Genomic DNA, 19,802 nt, shown 5'->3' with positions numbered 1-19,802 from the left:
TCACCATTTCGGTAAACATCAAAACGCATGTGAGAGGGGACTCGCATGAGAAAGTGAGACAATCAAGGTTCCTGTTGGTTGAAGCCCCCAGGTGAAAATTAATCCGATTTAAAATGGGGCTGACTGTAACATGTTTGACAGCATACAGACCCTAACTTGCTCACATGTCAGAATCCCTCTGAGCAACAAACATTTTCCACCCCGACATCTTTTTCCTTGGGGAGCTGATAATTTCTTCTGACATTCGCACGGTTCTCTCTCCCCTTTGCGCTGAGGAAGAGGCACCTGTGTTTCTCCAGTCATTTATAATATTCAGATTCTGCTTTTGAACTTTCCTTTGCCCCAGTTTCTTGTCATCACTGCTTAGTTATCAGCATGGGGAAGCGAGCAAGTAGCTTTCTCTCTTCCCTCAGGCAATACCATTGCTGCGCTTTGATTTGCGTCACAGAGACAAAAAAAGTAGAGCAGCTGCAGCCCTTAATTGCAGAAACCACGTATGTGAGGCCAAGCTGCAGTTTCACTGTTGCTCTTTCAGCTAGAAAAATTATTAAAGGCCCAGTCCTGCTTCCCCAAAAACACGTTTCCCAGCTTGTACACTAGAGCAGTATGCAACTTTCAGACAGTGAAATATGGTAAAAATTTAGAAACATCAGTACTTTTAAGAATAAAGGCAAGTTTCAGAAAGAGGCTCCTACACCAGGTACATCATTTGACTGTTTGCCACAAGTCTGTTAAGGGAGAAAATCCCTCACTGTGTCCCAGTTCTCCTTGGAGAGGATGGATGGGCACACAGATGCTTTACTCCCCTTGCTAAGGTGGGTTACTGCAGTGGGGAGAATCAGGGGAGGGTCAAGTGTCTGGGTTGTTTGTTAGGTGCAGGTAGCTTTTTGTTAGTAAATACAAGATCTAAGAGTCACATCTGGTGTTTTCAGTGAGGGGAAGACCAGCAGGTTTGGCAGTACATCCCAGGTTCCTGGGGTTGTCTTTCTCCAGATTTGAGCCCTAACTGTTTCTCATATACACACTCCTTTTCACACATCCATAGCTGCACTCCCACAACAAAACAAGGAGTGGCTTTCATTAAATGAGCATGGAAACGAGGAGCTTGACCTGCTGGGAATTCCCAAGCAGTAGAAGCTGGTCACTCTGATCCAGCCCTGGCCAGGAAAACAATGACTATGGCCAGGCCAATACTGATATGGACTAGAAAATACTGGACTAGAAAATACACAAATTTATTACTTGCAGCTTCAGCACATACTACCTTTTTCCTACTGAAACACTTTCTTGCAGGTATATAATCCCTCTGGTTCTGAAGTTTTCATGAAGATGATCATCTCCTTCCATACTGTCCAAATTACCAGATGGTCCCAGAAAGTATTTTAAGATATATTTTGTTTATTCTGTAGAGCATTAAGACAAATTTATACTGAGAAGGATCATCATCTGCTGCTGATGATCTTTTGCTTCTAAAGAAAAGAGCAGTTCTGTAATGGATAATGTGATAAAACGGTAACATTTCAGAAAAAGGAGTAAGGCTATCAGGGTGGGTGGTGCAAATATGAAGTGTAGAAAGAACACAACACACTAAGAAAGGGAGAACTATCAATCAGAATTCCTAAACAACATAATGCTTAATTACATTAGGAAGAAAGCTTCCAGTACCTCAAGGCCTTCTACCACACAAATTCAGATGCAGAATGCTTTCAGACTGTGCATTCAAAACTTACATCTGCAGTAGCCACATGCTGGTGATGCAACAGCTGGATAAATCCACTCCCCCATCCAACCTCCACCAGCTGATTCAAGAACAGCAAGGAGCATGAGAAATTTCTCATTTTACTGTAATCTTATGCGTGTTACTGATGCTTACACAGCCCTGCTTTCATGAGGAAGAAAAGCCAAAAATAAAAACGTCCCAACTTAAAAGAGTGCCCTGTTCTAGTGGTATTTACACTGCTGCAGAAGCATAAGGTTTGGATTACTAATGTGGGCTATTCACCACCAAATTCCCAGGAAAACACAAGCTGGAAAAGGTTGTGCTTGCTTTTAACTCCTTGACCAAAAGGTAAAACTCTTCTAGACAACTTTGCAGTTTTGTTTAAAAACTATTTTGGTCCTGATGAAATTTGTCATTTTACAAAAACCACACTTACTACCTTGAAGAAAACCGATCACCTTGAAGCACTGTTTAATCAGCTCAAAGAACAAGAAAAATCCCTAAGTCACTAAGATTTGGTTTTGCTGGAAATTCCATCATTATTTTCCCTACATTACTTGCTTGTACTGGGTGAATATAGTGAAGGCTCTGATCTTTACTGTCACGTTCTCAGCACATCCAATCCCTCTTTTCAGGGGAGCTCAATTCTGCCAAAAGTGCAGGGTGCTCAGTCAGGAATAGTTTTTTCTCTATTCAAGGGCATTGCTTGATCATACCGAATATCTCTGGCTTAAAGCACAGACCTGTCCTTGTTCATGAACACTCATTTTGGTGCCTCACAATTGAGCTGTTTGCTCTAGGCACTTACTATGGCTTCTGCTCATGAACATGCTTTGTTCCTCAATCTCCTTCCAGAAAATAGGAAGCAACAGCCTGACAGCAGAAGGGAAAAGAAGACAGCAGAAACCTCTGTATCAGAGCTACCCTCACACATTTGCTTCCAGGTCTAGATGTACTTTTGGGCTCGCAGATGCTTATTCCAATCAAGTTTTGTCATGGGAGATTCTGACAGACGTGGAGAATAACAATGTTTTTCACCTACAGTGAAATGTTCTGAAAGGCAAGATGCCTGGTGGTTAATTTTCCCCTTTTGGTAAATATGCATATAGCCTGCCCTGTTTTTGACTCAAATGATATTTGAAGTATTTTTAGAGGCAACCACTGGCTAGACCAAACATTCTCCTTTTCCTGAAATAGTAGCTTATTTTATGGTCTCTGAAGCATCCTGGCTTTCCCCGTCTCAACTGCAACTCAGTTCTGATCTACTCAAACAGAGCCCTTCCCCACACCTTCAGGGATGCTCCCAATTCTACACAGCCCACCTCAGCCTTTTCCTAGCAGAGCTGTATTTCAGTGAGCAGTATCACCCCCCAGATAATCCAGCTTCTGGTAGGCTCTGGAGAGAAGAGAAAACAATATGATGATCTCTCTACTCATCCCAGATTTCTTGACAGAAGCAGTCCCAGAAAAACAGACTCATTCTCCAGCACAACCAGCAAGAAGAGATGTAACAGAACAAGTTCATTCCTCCATGGGCACTGCAATCTTCTACCAAGGATGGACCTGGCTCTGAAGAGTGCTGGCTGAATTCTGTGCCCTTCAGATGAGTACCTAATGTACCCTGATTTTGTTCAAGTTTAACGAAAGCATCACAGAGGAACAAGGTGTGCACGCTGGAAAGGCACCAAATGGTGACATGTTTGTACTGCTGTTTGGCTAGAACAATACAGCATTTATCAAAAGTTAAACATTTACTCAAAACAGGGCTTCTGAACACTTTCTGCCACGGTGTAAATTGCTGTAATACGGCATGAAGTTCCATACAGAGGAGCACACACAATGCAAGAGGTAAAACAATTCTGCTGACTTGACCCAACCCTTTCTGCTCTGTTTTCTTTTTTCCTGAGCATGGGAAGAGTGGGATAAGACTATTCCATGCTTAAGGAAGATAATAAATTACAACAGCATCTTTTCCTGTTTGATTTCATCCTTATTTAACTTACTTAAGGAAGATAATAAATAATAAAGGTGGTGGTACAACAGAGAAAGTAATTGACTTAGGATTTGTTAGCCCTGTGGCCTTGATCCAGTTTCACCTTTCATATCTAGATGCCTAAACAGAAGGAAGAGTCAGGGAAAAAAAAAAACAAAAAACCACACAGTCCAAACAATTGTTTGTACAGCAGGCATCACTAAAGCGTCACCCAATCATCCTGCTTCTGGATGGGAAGGAATTTGCCCTAGGGCAGCAGACTGTGACTTAGGCACTTCTACTGCCATTTCTCAGTTTAGAAGGGCAGCAGACTGTCCCAAGAGCCACACAAAATCTGACTGGCTTTTTTTTCTAGCATGCAAACTTTAAGACTGGTATTGCTTTAACACTGTCGAGTGATGCTGATTTTCATGAGTTCTCCAGCAAGTACCCAAGGAATTTAATCTTTGCTTGAGCCAATTCTTGAGACACATATGCTCCCAACCTCTAGAGGCGGGGACTTGGCCTGAAATCTCTGAAAAAAAGGGGCTGTAACTTGCATACCCATTCTTACCACCACTGCTGCAATGTTTATGTATTTATATACAAAACCAATATACAATGACAAGCATCTAAGACTTCTCCAGGGAGAAAAATGACATGGAAACCTCCCCCACCTCCCAAAGGGTATGAACTGGCAGATGGACAGCTGTAACTGAGACGAGCATGAGGCTGAAGAGCTTTTCCAAATGTACTGGCTGTCCTGCCCTACTGCCAGTCGTCTTTCTCGCTTTGTGTTGTCATCTGATGCAGACTCGAAGGAATGAGCCCATCCACAGGACTCAAGCAGCACAGAAATGCATTTAACAGGCGCCATGGAGGCACTGAAATAATTACCTAACGTGCAAGGTCACAGTGTGCTGTACTAAATCTTCCATGTATTGTAAACAGGCAATTTCTGCAGGACAAAAGCACGGGCAACATTGTTTTGCTCACCCATTTATAGTGGCCTTGCCACCAGAATCATTAGAACAACAGGATATGCGATTAGAGAGGAAAATAATCTGAGTTTTGCCCTCAGGCCACGGGCTCTCCATCCCTCCATCTCCTCCCAGCAAGCACAGTGGTTTCACTTACACAGGGCTCGTGTTTCTGCCATCTGCCCACCATATTGGTGGGGAGCTTTGGAGGAGGACTGAACAAAGCAGGGCTTGTCTCTCTCCCCAGCCAAAGGGAAGCCTGGACTGGCACCCAGCAGGCAGCCTCTACATCAACAACTACTCAGGAGTCTGCGAAGGCTAAAAACAGCACGAGATCTTCTTTCTAAGAAATAATTTAAACAGAGTTGAGGCTGTAGCAAGAGCTGGAAAAGGGCCTATTGAAAGAGTTGGGGGGAGGGGGGAAAGACCCCATCAACTACATGTGTGATAAAACTAAGGCAGCACAAAAATCCAGCAGGAAGCAAAGATTTATTCACAGCCCCTTCTGTAGGGCTGCTTGTCTTACAGCTACTTCAAGAAGCCTCTCCTAATTCCAGGTAATGAGTGGCTAGTTCCATTGCCAAGGAGGCTTTGTCACAGTTACAGATTTCCCTGTTACAGCAGGTGGGAACAAAAGACAGCTACTGGGAAGAAACCATAATTAAAACCCAGTAATTAAATCCCAAATGTATCTGTATCAAACAAGTTAATGCAGACAACAACTCCATAAGAGGAGGATGAACTCCAGTGTGATCAAAATCGTATCCAGAAATGGAAATTCTTTCCTGGGAACTCGGGAGAGGCACTCAGACAGTTGTTATCTTCCATTCAGTTTGAGGCTGGGCAAGCAGCTAGGGCTGGAAACACCACTTTCAGTCAGCTGCTCAACACCAGAAGTTGATGCAGCAGTGATAACAGGTGTCTGTGGCATTGGTGTAAAATAAAAGTCTTTGAATGAATGAGAAGGAAACTACCAAGACGAGACTTTATTAAAAAAAATAAAAAATACCACAGGGTGCTCCATCACTCCCTCTGCTTGGAGTCTACCTTATTTTCCAGTGAGTAGGGGGCCATAAAACAGTAAAAGCCCACACAACACAGCATTTCTGACTAGCTGCTAACTATCTGGAGGTTAATCTTAGTTGTATGTTTAATAAACAGCTGCTGGCATAAAAGTCATATGCAACACAAACCAACCAGAATACACACATTGATCTTACCATCTCAAGGGGATTCACAGCCTACTGAAACACACAGCTTCTTCATCAGTTATCAAAGATAGAAAAAGAAGGTGTGACTGCACCTGGAAAGACCTAATTGTTTAAGAAAAAAAAAAAGAGCAAATAAGAAGTATTAAAAGAAGCAATAAAATGGAGAGCTGAAGCGAATCTTGTAATTTTCAGATCAAAATAAATTAACGTGGTCTGAAAATTAAAAACATCCCAGATTAAAACTCAGTCAGCCACACCATTAGTGCATTCCTCCCAGACCGAGTGGTCTGAGGAATTTATAAATTTGGCATCGTATAAAATGTGCTATTCCTGGCAGGTCCTGAAAACAGGGGAAGTGGAAAGGCCAGGAGCACAGGCAGAGCACCAGGGCCAGCTTCAAGAGCACAACTATGGGGTATTTCCAAATATTTTAAGTCCCAAATCCAGAGCACCAAACAGGGTTAACAAGTAATGCTCATGAGCATCCCCTTGGATTAATCCACAGCTCTGATACCTGCTGGGATTTGTACGAATTCCACAGCAAGTTTACCCATGTAACATTTATGGATATTAATATATAGACTTCTTTCACTAGTTTAATTAAGAAGTACAGAAGTCATCAGCTGGGACATCCCTTTTAAAAGGTTCGATATGGACAAATTCTGAACCACAAAACTCTACAATCTTTCATTTTCCATGCTAAGGAAACACCAAAAAACAAAAATAAAAGCACAATCAAAACAACAAACCTAATACAAAATTCTTTTCCCACAAGGAAAAGCAGCTTTATGCACAAGATTATCTTTCGCCAACTATGCAGATAGTCTGCCTCAAGGGAATGCAAAGACTTCGGAGGCATCTGTCACACACAGCAGCAAAAAGGTACATGGCAAAGAAAAAATGAAAGTCACAAACCCATACAAACTCCCAAACTCCCAGGGGGGCTTGGACAGCAGGACTCTTGCAAATGACCCTATCTGCGCACAGAAATGACATCAACATTGCAAACACAAAAGTTGTTCTTGGTTGGGCCTGATTTTTTAATATTTGGAGTATTCATTGCAAGCATGATGCTTCTTCAAATGCTAGGAAGAGCACCTACATATTAGTAAGAGGAAGGAACTCACTTCAAGTACCCAAATTCTACTGAATTTCCAAGTGAAGGCAAACAAAAGACTGCAAAGTTACTGGTATCTGTTGAAACACCTCCACATCAGAGCACATGAAATCTACCAAGTCCATCACACAATTCCAACTCAGTTCGTGCCACAGATCCAATCTCCATCAACCCCAGAGTTTGTCAGCCTTCATGAGTTTCTCTGAGACACTGATCTGTGCCTCTGTGACAGAAAGTAGCTCCACCTGTCACTCATTAAGGACTGAAGGAGAGCTTGAAGCACAGCAGTTCCTCACTCCAGCAAGAGAGGCAGAAATGCTATGCTGTGCTTGGGACCAGCTTTGTCCTGCTTTTCTACAATTAGCCAAATTGCTGCCCAAGAGATTGTGGCCCTAAACTCTTATTCTCCTTACTGAAAAGTGTGCTGAGCCTTTGATAGCTGTTCCTACTCCAAAATACGTTCAAGAGGGATGAGCCACCTCATGGGAGTGCCTGGTGACACTGAGGAGCTGTGAGTTATGGACTGAAGGGGAATTTGCCTTCTGAAATGTGCTCATCAGAAGGTATCTTGGAACCACCTCTCAGCTCCTCCTGACAGACCAAAAACTCAGACAGAAACACACAAAACATCTGCCTCAGAAGACAAACAAGGGAACCTGAACCACTGCAGCAAGAAAATATTCCCCAGTTTCCTTCTGCACCCCAACCACGTTACCTCTGCAGACCCTCTGGGCACCATGTCCCACCCCACTCCCTCCACTCCCTGAAGATCACAAGAACATCTTGGATTTGCAGAAGGTAGAACATACACAGAAAGAAAAGATCCTCGAGGCTTAGCAGCTAAGGAACTTCTGAAATTCCCTGTTTCTAAAAGCAAGGAAGGCAATGGGATGGATCAGAGGTACAACACAGATGCAAAAGCAGAACCACCGAGAAGAAAGGAAGGAAACAATAACCAAAGAATGAATTTCTTCAAAAGTCACACATCCTAATTCTGCCCACTTCCTTTGCACTCCCTCAGCTGAATTTTTGTCCATGTGAATAAACATGTGTAATGGGAATTCAGCTCAGGAGCTCGCTCCCATTACTGCAGCTTGCATTTAATTGAAATGTGCAATCCCATGGAAGTCCAAACTTTAACCCATTTGGGTGGAGTGACTATTATTACAAGCAACATATTTTTCCTAAAGCTCCAGCTGCAGGAACTGTAAGACTCCGTGAGAATCCAAAGATCTCAGTTGCAGGATTTTTGTTTTGTTTATTTTAAAAGATAACTCAAGTTCTCATGCTTGTGGAGAAATAAAAATAAAAAGAAAAAGCTTAAAGCCATGACTTGCAGGTTTATTAAAGGCTCAGAAACCAGAAAAGGAGAAAAAAAAAATACTTTCCAGTTTTTAAAAAGAGCTTATGATTCTTTTAGTTTCCTAACTGCTTACTCCTTTGGGTTTTTATCCTGCAGCACTTTCTCTCCAATAACTTTTTTTTTTTTCACAATATAATTATTCCTCAATAAAGTGACAGATTAGAGGGCCCATTCTTCCTGTAGCTTTACTGAAGGTGACCATATTTGATGAGTCCAAAAGTCATTCCTCTTCCATGCACATAAGAAGATGTAAAATTATTTCAAGGGTTGGTTTAGACCACAGTGCAGGAGATGAGAGGGAAGAGACAGATCTGCTACAAGACTTCTTAGATAAAATATAAAAAAGTAACAGAAAATTTATGCAGCCCCAGAACGAAAGAACCAGGCCACAGTCTGTCAGTCAGGTTTGTATCTATCACCTAATCAATGCCAACAATAAATGCAAGCCTGGTCAAGCAGAGAATTTACTTGACTCTCCACGGGCATTTTTCTGGGAATTCACTAGAATGCCTTATCTGCAATACCAACACCATTAATGCCAAGAGAAAAAGAAAACACCCAACACACTGCCTTTAAAATTGCTCCATTACTTTTTAGTGGTGATTTCAAACTGTTTTCAGAGTATGCTTTCAGTCTCATCACCTGGTTCACGGGGTTCATTTGGTTTTGCAGAAGCAGGGGAGCAGCTCTGTGATGCAAATGTGGTTTGTGGTAGCACCAGATGACCACACCAGCACCAGACTACCTGTATCCCCTCCACCAGAAGAGCTTATTTTCTTCACAGATGCTATGAAAGAAGTCGAGATAAAAACATTAGAGCTGGACAAAGTGTATGTTTTCATGGAGAAAAAGAAAAATATTTTTTTCTAAGCAGTTTCCAGCTTCAGGGCTCTCAAGTTACAGAACTGAAGCTCAATAAGCAACACAGGATCATTGGTGATAGAGATGAAAGACAGAATGAAGTGCAAACAAGAGAGCACACGTGTGTCTATGTATTATTATATAAGCTATGCACAAGCACTGCTTGGCCAAATTAAGTTTCCAGTTCAACTCCCATTACTGAAACACAGATTACATGCAGTTAATTAAAAAATACCTTCCAATAACTCTCCCTGAGTAGAGCAAACTGCAGCTATACAACAGTGATGGAGACATTGACCAAAATTCACCCAGACCACTGTGCTGGCTAAAGGGGTTAAGCCCTGGAGAAGAGGGCAGAGAGGTGCACTGCCATTTCACTGCTATGCTGCAAGCCCAGAAAGCTTGGCTGGCTCAAGAGGAGCTACTCAGTTCACAGAGCTGCTTCAAGTAAAATTCCACCCATTTTCCAATCTGCTGCGAGGTTTCCTCTCCCTCCTCTGCAGTATCAAATGCTACTGACCACAGCTGGAAAAGACATCTAAAATGAAATGGAGCCCTGTCTCCTACCAGTACAAACCCACTAATGAGAAGTTATTAAAAATATCCTGTTCATTTCACCCACAAGAACACTTCCCCAAAAAACTTTTTGTCAGTGTAGACCTGGGTAAAGCCACTGATCAAGCTCAGCCTTTTCCATATTGATTGCACTACCGCAGCACAATGCAAGCAGCACCTACTCCTGATGCATCCTCAATTTTTTTAACATGTCTAAGGAATTAACAATCAATTTCTTTCACCTTCAGGGCAATAACTGCTTGAGCCAAAGGAAGAAAGCAAGGCATTGTTTCATTTGGCATTCTCTTGTATCAGTACATTTACCAAGCAGCTCTTACGTAGAACTTGTCATGGTGATTCATTTTATTGCATCCAAGCCTGTTGTACTGCCCCAGTAGGTATTCCAGCTACAAATGAGTCATAAAACCCCTGAATGTGGTGTTTTGTAGGAAAGGCTGAACTCTCCATCAAAGGAGTCTCAAGAAAAAATTTAAAAGAACAAAAAGAAAGCACCATTACTTGGGGGCAAAGGGGCTGGAAAAAGAAAAAGAATACATGAATAAATAATGTGGAAGCAAACAAAGTCCTTGCCGTGTTGAGCACAGCTGTTCTACAGCATGTATAAAGGCTCTGCTCACAGAGCCAGGGCCATTTCCCCAAGGAAAGAAAAGCCCTGTATTGCACAATATGGCAGCATGAACACACAGGGAATATGCATGGACTTGGCAGTGCTGAGCAAAAAAGATTTTGAAGAAATCACCAGTCTGCAACAATTCTAAACAAACATGATAAACATGATGCTACCAGAGGACCTGCACAGAGATCATTACACATGGAATCAAAATTCCTACAAAGCCAACATTCACCTTACTGTGCTAGACACCTACCTAAACACAAGCAAATCTGGCTCTTTGAAGCACTCTGTGGATAAGAGAACAGCCTATTATGAGGTGCAGACACCGAGTAAATCATTGCCCTTGCTCAGAAACAGAGAACAAGCTGTTCTGCTCTGCTCTGGCCTCCTCATCCGTGTGTGGAATCTGTGCCCATTCCTGCACGGGGGTGGCAAGACAAGAAGTAACAATTATACTGGCATTAAAAGATGCCCAGTGTTGGGTTTTTGGTTTTTCTTTTGTGTTGAGGTTGGGATCGAACATACTTGAGACAGCAGTTTGTGTCTAGATTTAGATGTTTATTTTTAATCTATTTTATAGTTTTATAAGTAGTGAGTTTTGTAGTATTTTACCAAAAAGGTATAAAATGGTTAACTATTTTTCTTTATAACGTTTTTTAAGGTTGAACTATCTAATTACGAAACAACAAATTATTTTTACTTTAAACTTCATAACTAATTATTTGAAGTTTGCAATGAGGAGACTTTTCTGTTTAATTATAAAATACTACTTAAACTTGTGAAGAAGGAGGATTAGTTACTGTTTTAAAACTTCTACTTTAGTTTTTTATATATTATTATATTTTAAAACTTTCAACACCAAGTTTTTTACTCTGTGATATTACATACTTTTATTTAAACTATACATTAATCTAAAACTGTAGACAAAACTTCCAAAATTAATTAATAACGCTGAAATTATGAAATATAGTATTTTCTTGTGAGTCTGTGCCTTTCAGCACAGAAAGTTTAAAATTCTCAGCAAAGCCAGTCTGTAGGAAAGGGATAAGGCAGAGCCACAGCACATCCATAGGGCTGTTTAAAGAGCATTAATTCAGAGAGCCCATAGCTGTGGGAAGTGGATTTGTAGAGAGAATTTAGGGTTTGATAGAAGGTTACATGTAGTATGCATTTCTATGTAAATTTTGAGATAAATGTTCATTTAGAAATGTTATGGAAGAGAACAGATATTGTTGAGAGAGAGAAATGGAATTAGAAAAAGGTTTTAATAACTTTTATTCCATTTAAAAAAAAACAATGTAAATATTATAATTCACTATTACAATCAAAACCCAACTATTTCTTAACTACAAAACACTACAAACATTTCCTAACCTATCAACTTTTTACCACACCATATTGTAAATCCTTAAAACCAATAATTTAAAACTACCCCTGATAAATCTTATTACAGTATATCTAATAATTCTATTTCTCCAAAGTACCTAATCTTATTTACAAAACCATTCTTTAGAACTTTTTTCTAACTCCATTTCTCTCTCAACAATATCTATCCTATTTCATAGCATTTCTAAGCCAACATCTCTTATCTCAGAATTTACATACAAAGACGCAACTATATAAACCTTCTGCCAAACCCTAATAACACTCTATGAATCCATTTCCCACACGTAGGCAGTGCAGCTCTGCTTTCTCAGGGCTACAATAAATAACCACAAGAGCAGCACACTAAGTGGGAAGGCGTGTTTTCCAACAAGAATGAAAGCACCAGACATTTGCATTCATCCTCCTCCTCTGAAGGTGGGCATACACCAACAGGCAGCTAAATGCACAATTTCACAGGACTCAGGGACAGCTCTTCTGAACTCACTGCACTGCAGCACAGAGCTAGGTCAAATATCCAGAATATAGCCAAGGAGTCAGCCAAGGTTGGTTTTGCTCAGCTGGAGAAAATTGTTGCTTCTAGTAAGGAAACCAGCTCAGTATACCCCGTCTCAGGGCACACAGATGTTCTTTGGCACTGCATAAATACTATAAACAACCACCTTGCTCCACTGTTAGCTCCTTCAGATTTATTCACACGAGTCATCCCTTCTGCTGAAAGGCCAGGATTTTGCCCAACATTTCCAGCTGATCCTGGGGTGACAACTCCATTCTGAAAATCAAAAATCCCTGCTTTCCAGTTCAAGCAAGCAAACCATTAGTCAGAGCAATCTCCTAGCAGTAAGAAAGCACTGATTGAATTTTCACTCCACCCAATTCAAAGGTCAGAGAATAGTTTTCCACCCTACATTGCTCTATACCATGCAGACCAGGAAGCTGAACCAAGTCTTCCACATGTGAAGCCAGTCCCTTAACAGCCTACCATGCATCTTCACTCTCACGTGCACACACACTCACTGAGTTCCTTCAGAGCTCTCTATCATTTTCCCCTGAAAAAAAAAAAAAAGCCAAACTGATGAGTCTTGCAAAATACTTTGGCTCCAAAAACAAAAAAAAACCATTTCGACAAAATTCCAAGTCCAATTTTTCTGAGTAATGCTAGTATTGACATCAATTGTCAAGATAACAAAACTAAAGTGAGCCGGCAGAGTAAAACTAATCATACAAGACCATGAGCTAATTAGGATGGAAAACAGACTTCTGTGGCATTAGGTTTGTATTGCTCAATGTTTGTGAGGTTTCATGTGGTGTCAGACAGATCTGGAATTCTCACCCTTATACTGGCATGTGTCTAGGGTAAATACTGTACACTCATCAAAGCTGCTCTAGTGTTTTCAGGAATGCAAAGATGAGCTAATAAAAATTAGATTTAATTTTAACATAGCCTATTTTTTAAATCATCAGAAAAAGGGGTATTCGGTTTAGAAAGCTGTTTTTCTTTCACTGACTGCAGGGATGGAAAAAGGAAAGATAAAAAAGAGAGAAAAAAAGACTCAGAAGCCACATTCCTACTCCTCTGCCTTCCTGAATGACTCCATTATGAGGCTGAAAAGGAGATTTAATTAAATCAGTTCCACTTACCAACCAAACCTTACCTGTTTCCTTGCCAGAGACACCATTCCTTCTTGTTCCCAAAGGGGTGGTGAGAGGAGGGAGAGAAGAGCAGCAAAACTGGATTTTAAGAGCAGGAAAGCAGAGGGGGCTTTAACTTCTAACCCAATGAAAAAAAAACAGTGGAAAAAAACCCATACAGAGATATCAAACATTCATTAGTGCCAAGGCACCACTGCTAGGACTCTTCTGAAGATCCAGGATACCACATGCCAAACTCTCGGACACTAAAAATAAGTAAATATTCTAAAAGGGCTTCTGCTGAATTGTACTTTCACAGCAGAAGCTGGACACAGTCCAAGAAGTACCATGAAACTGAGGCTTTCTGTATATTGCAGCCATTAAAATATGCAGTGAGTTAAAAGTCTGCAAGGAAACCCTGTACTGTGGTAGCCCCTGCTAAACCTCATAACCATCTCTTTCTCCTCAGCTGTTGCAGGAGGGGAGAAAAATTATTACCCTCTGAAAATTAAGAATCAACTTCTTTAAACAGATGAGTCAGCAGATGTAAACTTCAGCAAAGCTAATTCCCTAAGCTGCTGACATCACCACACACATACAGAGACCACCTAGGAATTACTGCAGGCATGCTGCTGTTCTGAAAAACGGGGAATAAAAAAAAGCATAGCAACCTTTGTGATGGTAGGTGTTGTTTTACTGTGATTACCCAGGGTAACAGAGCTGCTGATTACCTCAAATAGTCTGAGTGCTATGCATTTTGCTCCTCAAAAGCTTTCATGCAGCATCACCTCACACCCAGTTGTTTTTGACAACGGAGTTGGCATCGCTCTGGCTGCCTGCTTAGGCAAAACAAGTCCCAGCACTGTCAGGGAGCTGAGAGCAAAGGGGGACCCATTTCTGCAGGGACACTGTCACCTCTGCCCAGCCACACTGCCAGCAGCAGCCTCCACCCCCAGCTCCGAGGGGGCTCGGGCAGCACAGCATCTCAGCTGGGGAGGCTGAACTGTGCAATGCTGGCTGCCACAACCCAATTTCTGCCCCAAACTAAAACAGCATGGCAGTCAGCTGGCTGGACTAGGAAGAGAAACACAGTGTTGTCACTAGGCTCGCTGCAGATAGTACTATGAAGCTGTAGCTCTACTATTCCCCATACTGCAGGAAAAAAAAAGAAAAAGCCATTATTAAAATCACTTTCTGATAAAACACCTTTAAGGTGGGCTTGACCAGAGCCACCCATGCGGGCCTGTGGCCAGATCCAGACAGAGCCACCAAGCCACACATGTTTTGGACCATGCCAGACCTCCCCAGCCACGACACAACCCCCCCAGCCTGGCTCTACCCCAAGTTCCACTTCTGCAGGAGAAGAGGGAAGCCCAAGGTCACCATCCCTGAACCTGTGTGGGCTGCCTGAGCTTCACAAAGCTCACCAGTTGGCCAGTTTGATAATAAATCACACTGTTGTCTCTGCCCTGACATCACAATTCACTGCTGGACACACACCATGCCACTGCAGGATGCCAATTCTCATGAACAAAAGATCCAGCTAGTTAAACAGAAAAATAAATCTCAGCTGCTAATAGGAGGGAAGGGAATTTTCAGTCCAAATAGCTGCAGGATTTCTTAAGAATTTTTTTTTTCTAGTTGGAATAATTGAGACCTAGAAGAGGCCTGTTAAGCCAAGCACAGTAAGTTAAATCCACAGCCACATCTGAAATAGGCATCTGGCTCACTAATAAGAGACCCTACATTTTGCACTTTACCTAAATATCAGTATAAAGGAAAATCTCACCATGGCAATGCCTACAGACTTCACAAATTCCTTTCACTGCAGAAATGTAACCTTATAGACACAGAAAACAACATTCATGTTCTGGACAACATGGGCAGTCAGAAAAGATCTCAGCAAATTGTATTTCATTTTGTCTACGTCTTTAAACAAAGAGGAGAAAAAGTAGACTGAGCTGCTGACTATCTGTTTTGCAGATTAAGGTGACACTGACAAATGAACAGTCAATTTGCCAAAAATTCAAAGAATTAACTTCGTAAGAGGAAACAGAGATACTGAACATATTACAGCTGCCTTTGACTTTGTAATGCAAAGCACTGTGCTGAACCATGGAAATCAGAAAGCCAAACCCACTTGGAAACAGATCAGTCTGCATTTCACTGTAAGCAGTAAACAGGAGAAAAGGCTTTGAGTTTCAGGGATTTTTTTCAAAGCATAATATAACAAACAAAAAGCAACTTTTCCCACCTGCCACGAAACTGCCTTTTGATATTTGTGTCTTTTGCAGCAAATATGCTATTTATCACTTTCCTAGTAAGCATTCAGAGCCTCCCCAGTAATTGTGTGCCCAGTTTATATCTGAAATGCCTTTGCAACACATGCGCTGCCTGCCTGAGAAAACAGCTCATTTTTCTAACGCATTCCTACATGAACAGAGCACAAATTAAGAGTTTGACCATGTGACTACCTAAAGAAATCATCAGAAGATTAAGCATAGATGATGATACATTTGTAAAGCTTTAAAACTCTTTCAAGCCCCAAGGTGTTTTAGGTTAGGACACTGTTCTTCGTGGCTTAGGATTCTCTTCATGGGAATCTGCAAACAAAATACAAACAAACAAGAGTATGCAGCTACTCTGGCAGGGCTCTTCAAAGCCTGTGCTGTATTTACCCCAAGTCACATTAACAGATGCTGTTGGTCCTTTCAACTACTCTGAGAAATATGTATGACCTTTCACAAGATCCCCAGCAGACTGATGTGGCCAAAATTAAGAACAGTAATTTCAATTTTTACTAATATATAACCCCCAGGTCCCCACTTCCTGACGCACTTCTTGCACACTGTCCTGCCAGGGGATGGAAAAGGGTAAGGAAACACAAAGTTACCTAGCGTGACTTGGAACAGAGAGCCTCTGTTCGGATGGAAAAGCCACAGAGTGTTTTCAAAAAGTTGCAGGCTAGCAGGACAGCTGATGGGAGGAACAGCGAGATTCACACACCGAATGTCGGTGTCACTTCTGAGCTGTCACACCGTGCACATGAGAAATAATTGCCAGCTACTTCAGGCTGTCAAACATTTCAATGGAACATTGTCATCTCAGCGGCAGACAAGTAAAATAGCTGTGTTTAACTAAGTCTACATTCATCCAAAACACACCTCACAAAAACACAGGGGGGGTGTAAGGAGGGCAGATAGAAAGAGCCCTTCATCTGCTCATAACACACACTCAAAGCTCATGACAAACCCCTTAATGCCACACTCTGTGCCCGTTACCTGCTAAACACTGCTAAAGTAACATAAACCTTAAACCATGGGAACACAGTGTGGCTGTGTCTTAAAAGCCTTGTTATTTCAGCTGGCAGAGACAAGATGAAACCAAAAAGGAAATACACTGGTGCATACAGAGCCTCAGCTCCACAGGCAGGACAGGCTGGGCTCGTGTTTTGGTTGCAGGATGGAGAGGATTCAAAGTCTACCATGAAAACAGCTGGTGCCAGCACACCATTACTTGGTTGTTAGGGAAAACTCCTTGACCAGGAATCCAGGAGCCACTCTGGAATCACCCTCCCACCCTCTGAGATGGGATGAAAGCCCCTTTGCACCTCCACACAGGCAGAACAGGTTTCCTCACCAGCTCTATCCCAGGCTTCCTATAACAATCTCAGACCTCTGGATCCTTAAAGCAGTTTATTCATGGTACAGCAGCAGAGAAACAGCTCAAGGTGGTGTCTTGGAGAGGAAATCCAAACAAAGGAACTGCTGTGCTTTTATCCACTCACAGCTGGAGTCTGGGATCTTCCTGTTGAGTCCCTGGCTCCTGCTGTGTCTGTGAGTGTCCAGCCACCTGGATGTGCCACAGGTCCCTATGCCCTTCATTATCAGAAGGGCCAGCGGTTCACAGCCTCTTGTCTCAGGCTCTGGAGCTCATCCTGCAGCTGTACCACACTGCCTGCCTTGGATATGCTCTCAACAGCTTGGAACATGCACATCTGGGGCACTTCAGTGGGTCTGGAGCCACCCTGGGGATGCCAGCCAGATCCATCCCCTTCACAGTAGCTCAGATGTTCTTTAAAGCTCAGGAGGGGACCCCCTCTGTCCCTGCTGAGGACTGGCTCCCTTGCTGCCCTCACCTCAGAGCTGCTCCTGCATGCAAAGGCTTTGTTAACTCTGCCCAAGGCCATAGGGATGTTGTTCTCCCTGGAGATCACTCCCTTTCTGCTGCTGCAGGGGAGGCAAAGCGCTCTTCATGGTAAGCCCATGCCTGCATTTCCTGATTTAAGCACAAGCAAGGCCAGGTCTCTGCCAGAAAATATCCACTACAGATGAACAACAGCGTTATTTCCTCACTCCATCACCTGCTGCCACGCACTGCACAGCCCTCAGGGCAGGAACCACCGACAGCTACCGGTGGGGCAAGCCAGGGCAGAGGCTCTAAACCCTGACAGCTTGGTCTTGGCTCAAGCTGGAGCCTCCAGAGTTTTTCTGGTTCTATCAGCACTGTGTGAGCAGCTGGGCAGGTCAGAAAGAGCTGGTAAAGGTGGGGTGCCACACAACTTGAGGGGGAAAAGATGAATTTGAGAGCAATGAAATTGGTCAAACAAGCACTTTTGGAAGGGCTCTCCAGCTCCGTAAAAGCCAAGAGATGTGCAACGTGACCACAAACGGCCAAGAGCTGTCTTCTCCCAATTCTTAACATCTCAACCGCTAGTGCAATTAAAAAGCAAATATTTTTGTGAGCTAGAAAATGGAAAACAAAATCGCTGGGTTTTTTAACTTATTCTGTTTCTGGAAGTCTGATTTTTATTAATGTAATATTTCTGTTAGCAGGCTTGTCTGCGTAAGGCATCTGTAGAAAGTTTTTATTGTTAACTTAATAGTGAAAATCTAATAGAGGTTCATTTGAATTTTCCTATTAAATTGACGTCAATCGCAGTTTGAGAATCAGATTGTTACAAGCCAGACTATGAAACAAATATTCAAGTCAGATGCTATAAATGTAGCCACTGCACACTGGTAAGTGTGTTTTAATATTTTTAATCAGGTCTCTGGGTAGAGCCAAGATACACTTGGCATAGAGATGAGGGGAAAAATTATAAAAATGTAGATATTTTTACTTGGAAAGTAATTTATAATTTATTTCCAGAAAAACTGGAAAAAAAATTGAATACACACAGAGAATTGCACTTTAGCAAGGAGATGCAGAGATATAAAAGTAACTAGAGCTTGATGTCTTAATCAGCACTTGCCACACAACAGACTAAAGTGAGACATCATATTTTCTTAAGGTTACTTCCACAGGAACATTATGCGTGGCACAGGGATCCCACAAAGGAAGAGGGGAAAAAGGCAATCCTATGGCAGTATTGGGGCAGCTGAATGGACTGAATAATGGTACAGCAGAAAGAAAAGAAATTGTCTGTAGGGAGAGGAGACTTTTGTTTGGAGGATTTGTAACAGGATTACAAGAAATCTGAAAATTCCAGCTAAGATTTCCATCAAAGTGACAGCAGGAGGACACATCCTCCAAACCTTATGCACTTTGAAAGAAACTCATCCTCCTCAAAACTGTAGATTTTTACAAAGAGACCAGCAGAAAAGCAGATAAAATAAATACATCACAAAGAGGTAACAAAGAGCTGGGCTGGAAGAGAGATGGCTGGGATGACATTCCTCCCCTCTCCTGTGCTGGTCTCCAGAAATCTGTGGGGATGGCATGGGGGCCAGGGCATACAGCACTGATGCTTCTCTTGCCAAAAGCCACAATGAGATCAAAGAGAGCTGAGAAGAGTAAAAAAAAAGTCCACACAAACACACATGGCTCTATTATGTGCAATTGTTTACTGCTACAAAGAGGGCCCGAATCTTTATCAGATTTCAAAACCTTTTAAGGATGTGTGAAAGAAGGATGAATCAGAGCAGAAGAGCCTGAAGAGCTTTGTCATTTTTCCAGCAGAGGTGGACTACACAAATCATATTTCAACTCCAACAGAAAAGCAATGGATATAATTAGTATTTGTGCTAATTATAAAATTACTTAGAATATCACCCAAAACAAAGATCCTTTTATTAACTAGAAAACCAATTGGGCAAACGTTTTCTTCTCTTTAACCCACAAGATATTTGTAAGGCCTGCAATACTGAGGTTTGAAATTAAACAGGTTTTTAAACTAAAAACAAACTAACAAAATGAAAAAAGATAAATTACAGTTTACAGGACTTCAGATTTTTTCTTATTTATTACTAACAAGGCTTTATTACACGTAACTGCTAGAAAAGTGAATTCTCTTCCCCAAACATTTTTCAGGACCCTTGGCAATAATAACCAACTTGCATTTGGATTTTAAATTAGAGAGGAAAGAGCCCTAT

General features: G+C 41.9%; 1 protein-coding gene across 5 annotated transcripts in view; it reads right to left on the bottom strand.

The window, feature by feature from the left end:
* The window catches only part of PDE3A (phosphodiesterase 3A), a 227,101-nt gene that overhangs the window by 174,111 nt on the left and 33,188 nt on the right, over positions 1-19,802 (bottom strand). The gene's annotated exons all lie outside the window — the stretch shown is intronic.

Source organism: Passer domesticus, chromosome 5, assembly GCF_036417665.1.
Source record: "Passer domesticus isolate bPasDom1 chromosome 5, bPasDom1.hap1, whole genome shotgun sequence".
In the NCBI taxonomy this organism is placed as follows: Eukaryota; Metazoa; Chordata; class Aves; order Passeriformes; family Passeridae; genus Passer; species Passer domesticus.
This window is presented reverse-complemented; position numbering and strand designations above follow the sequence as displayed.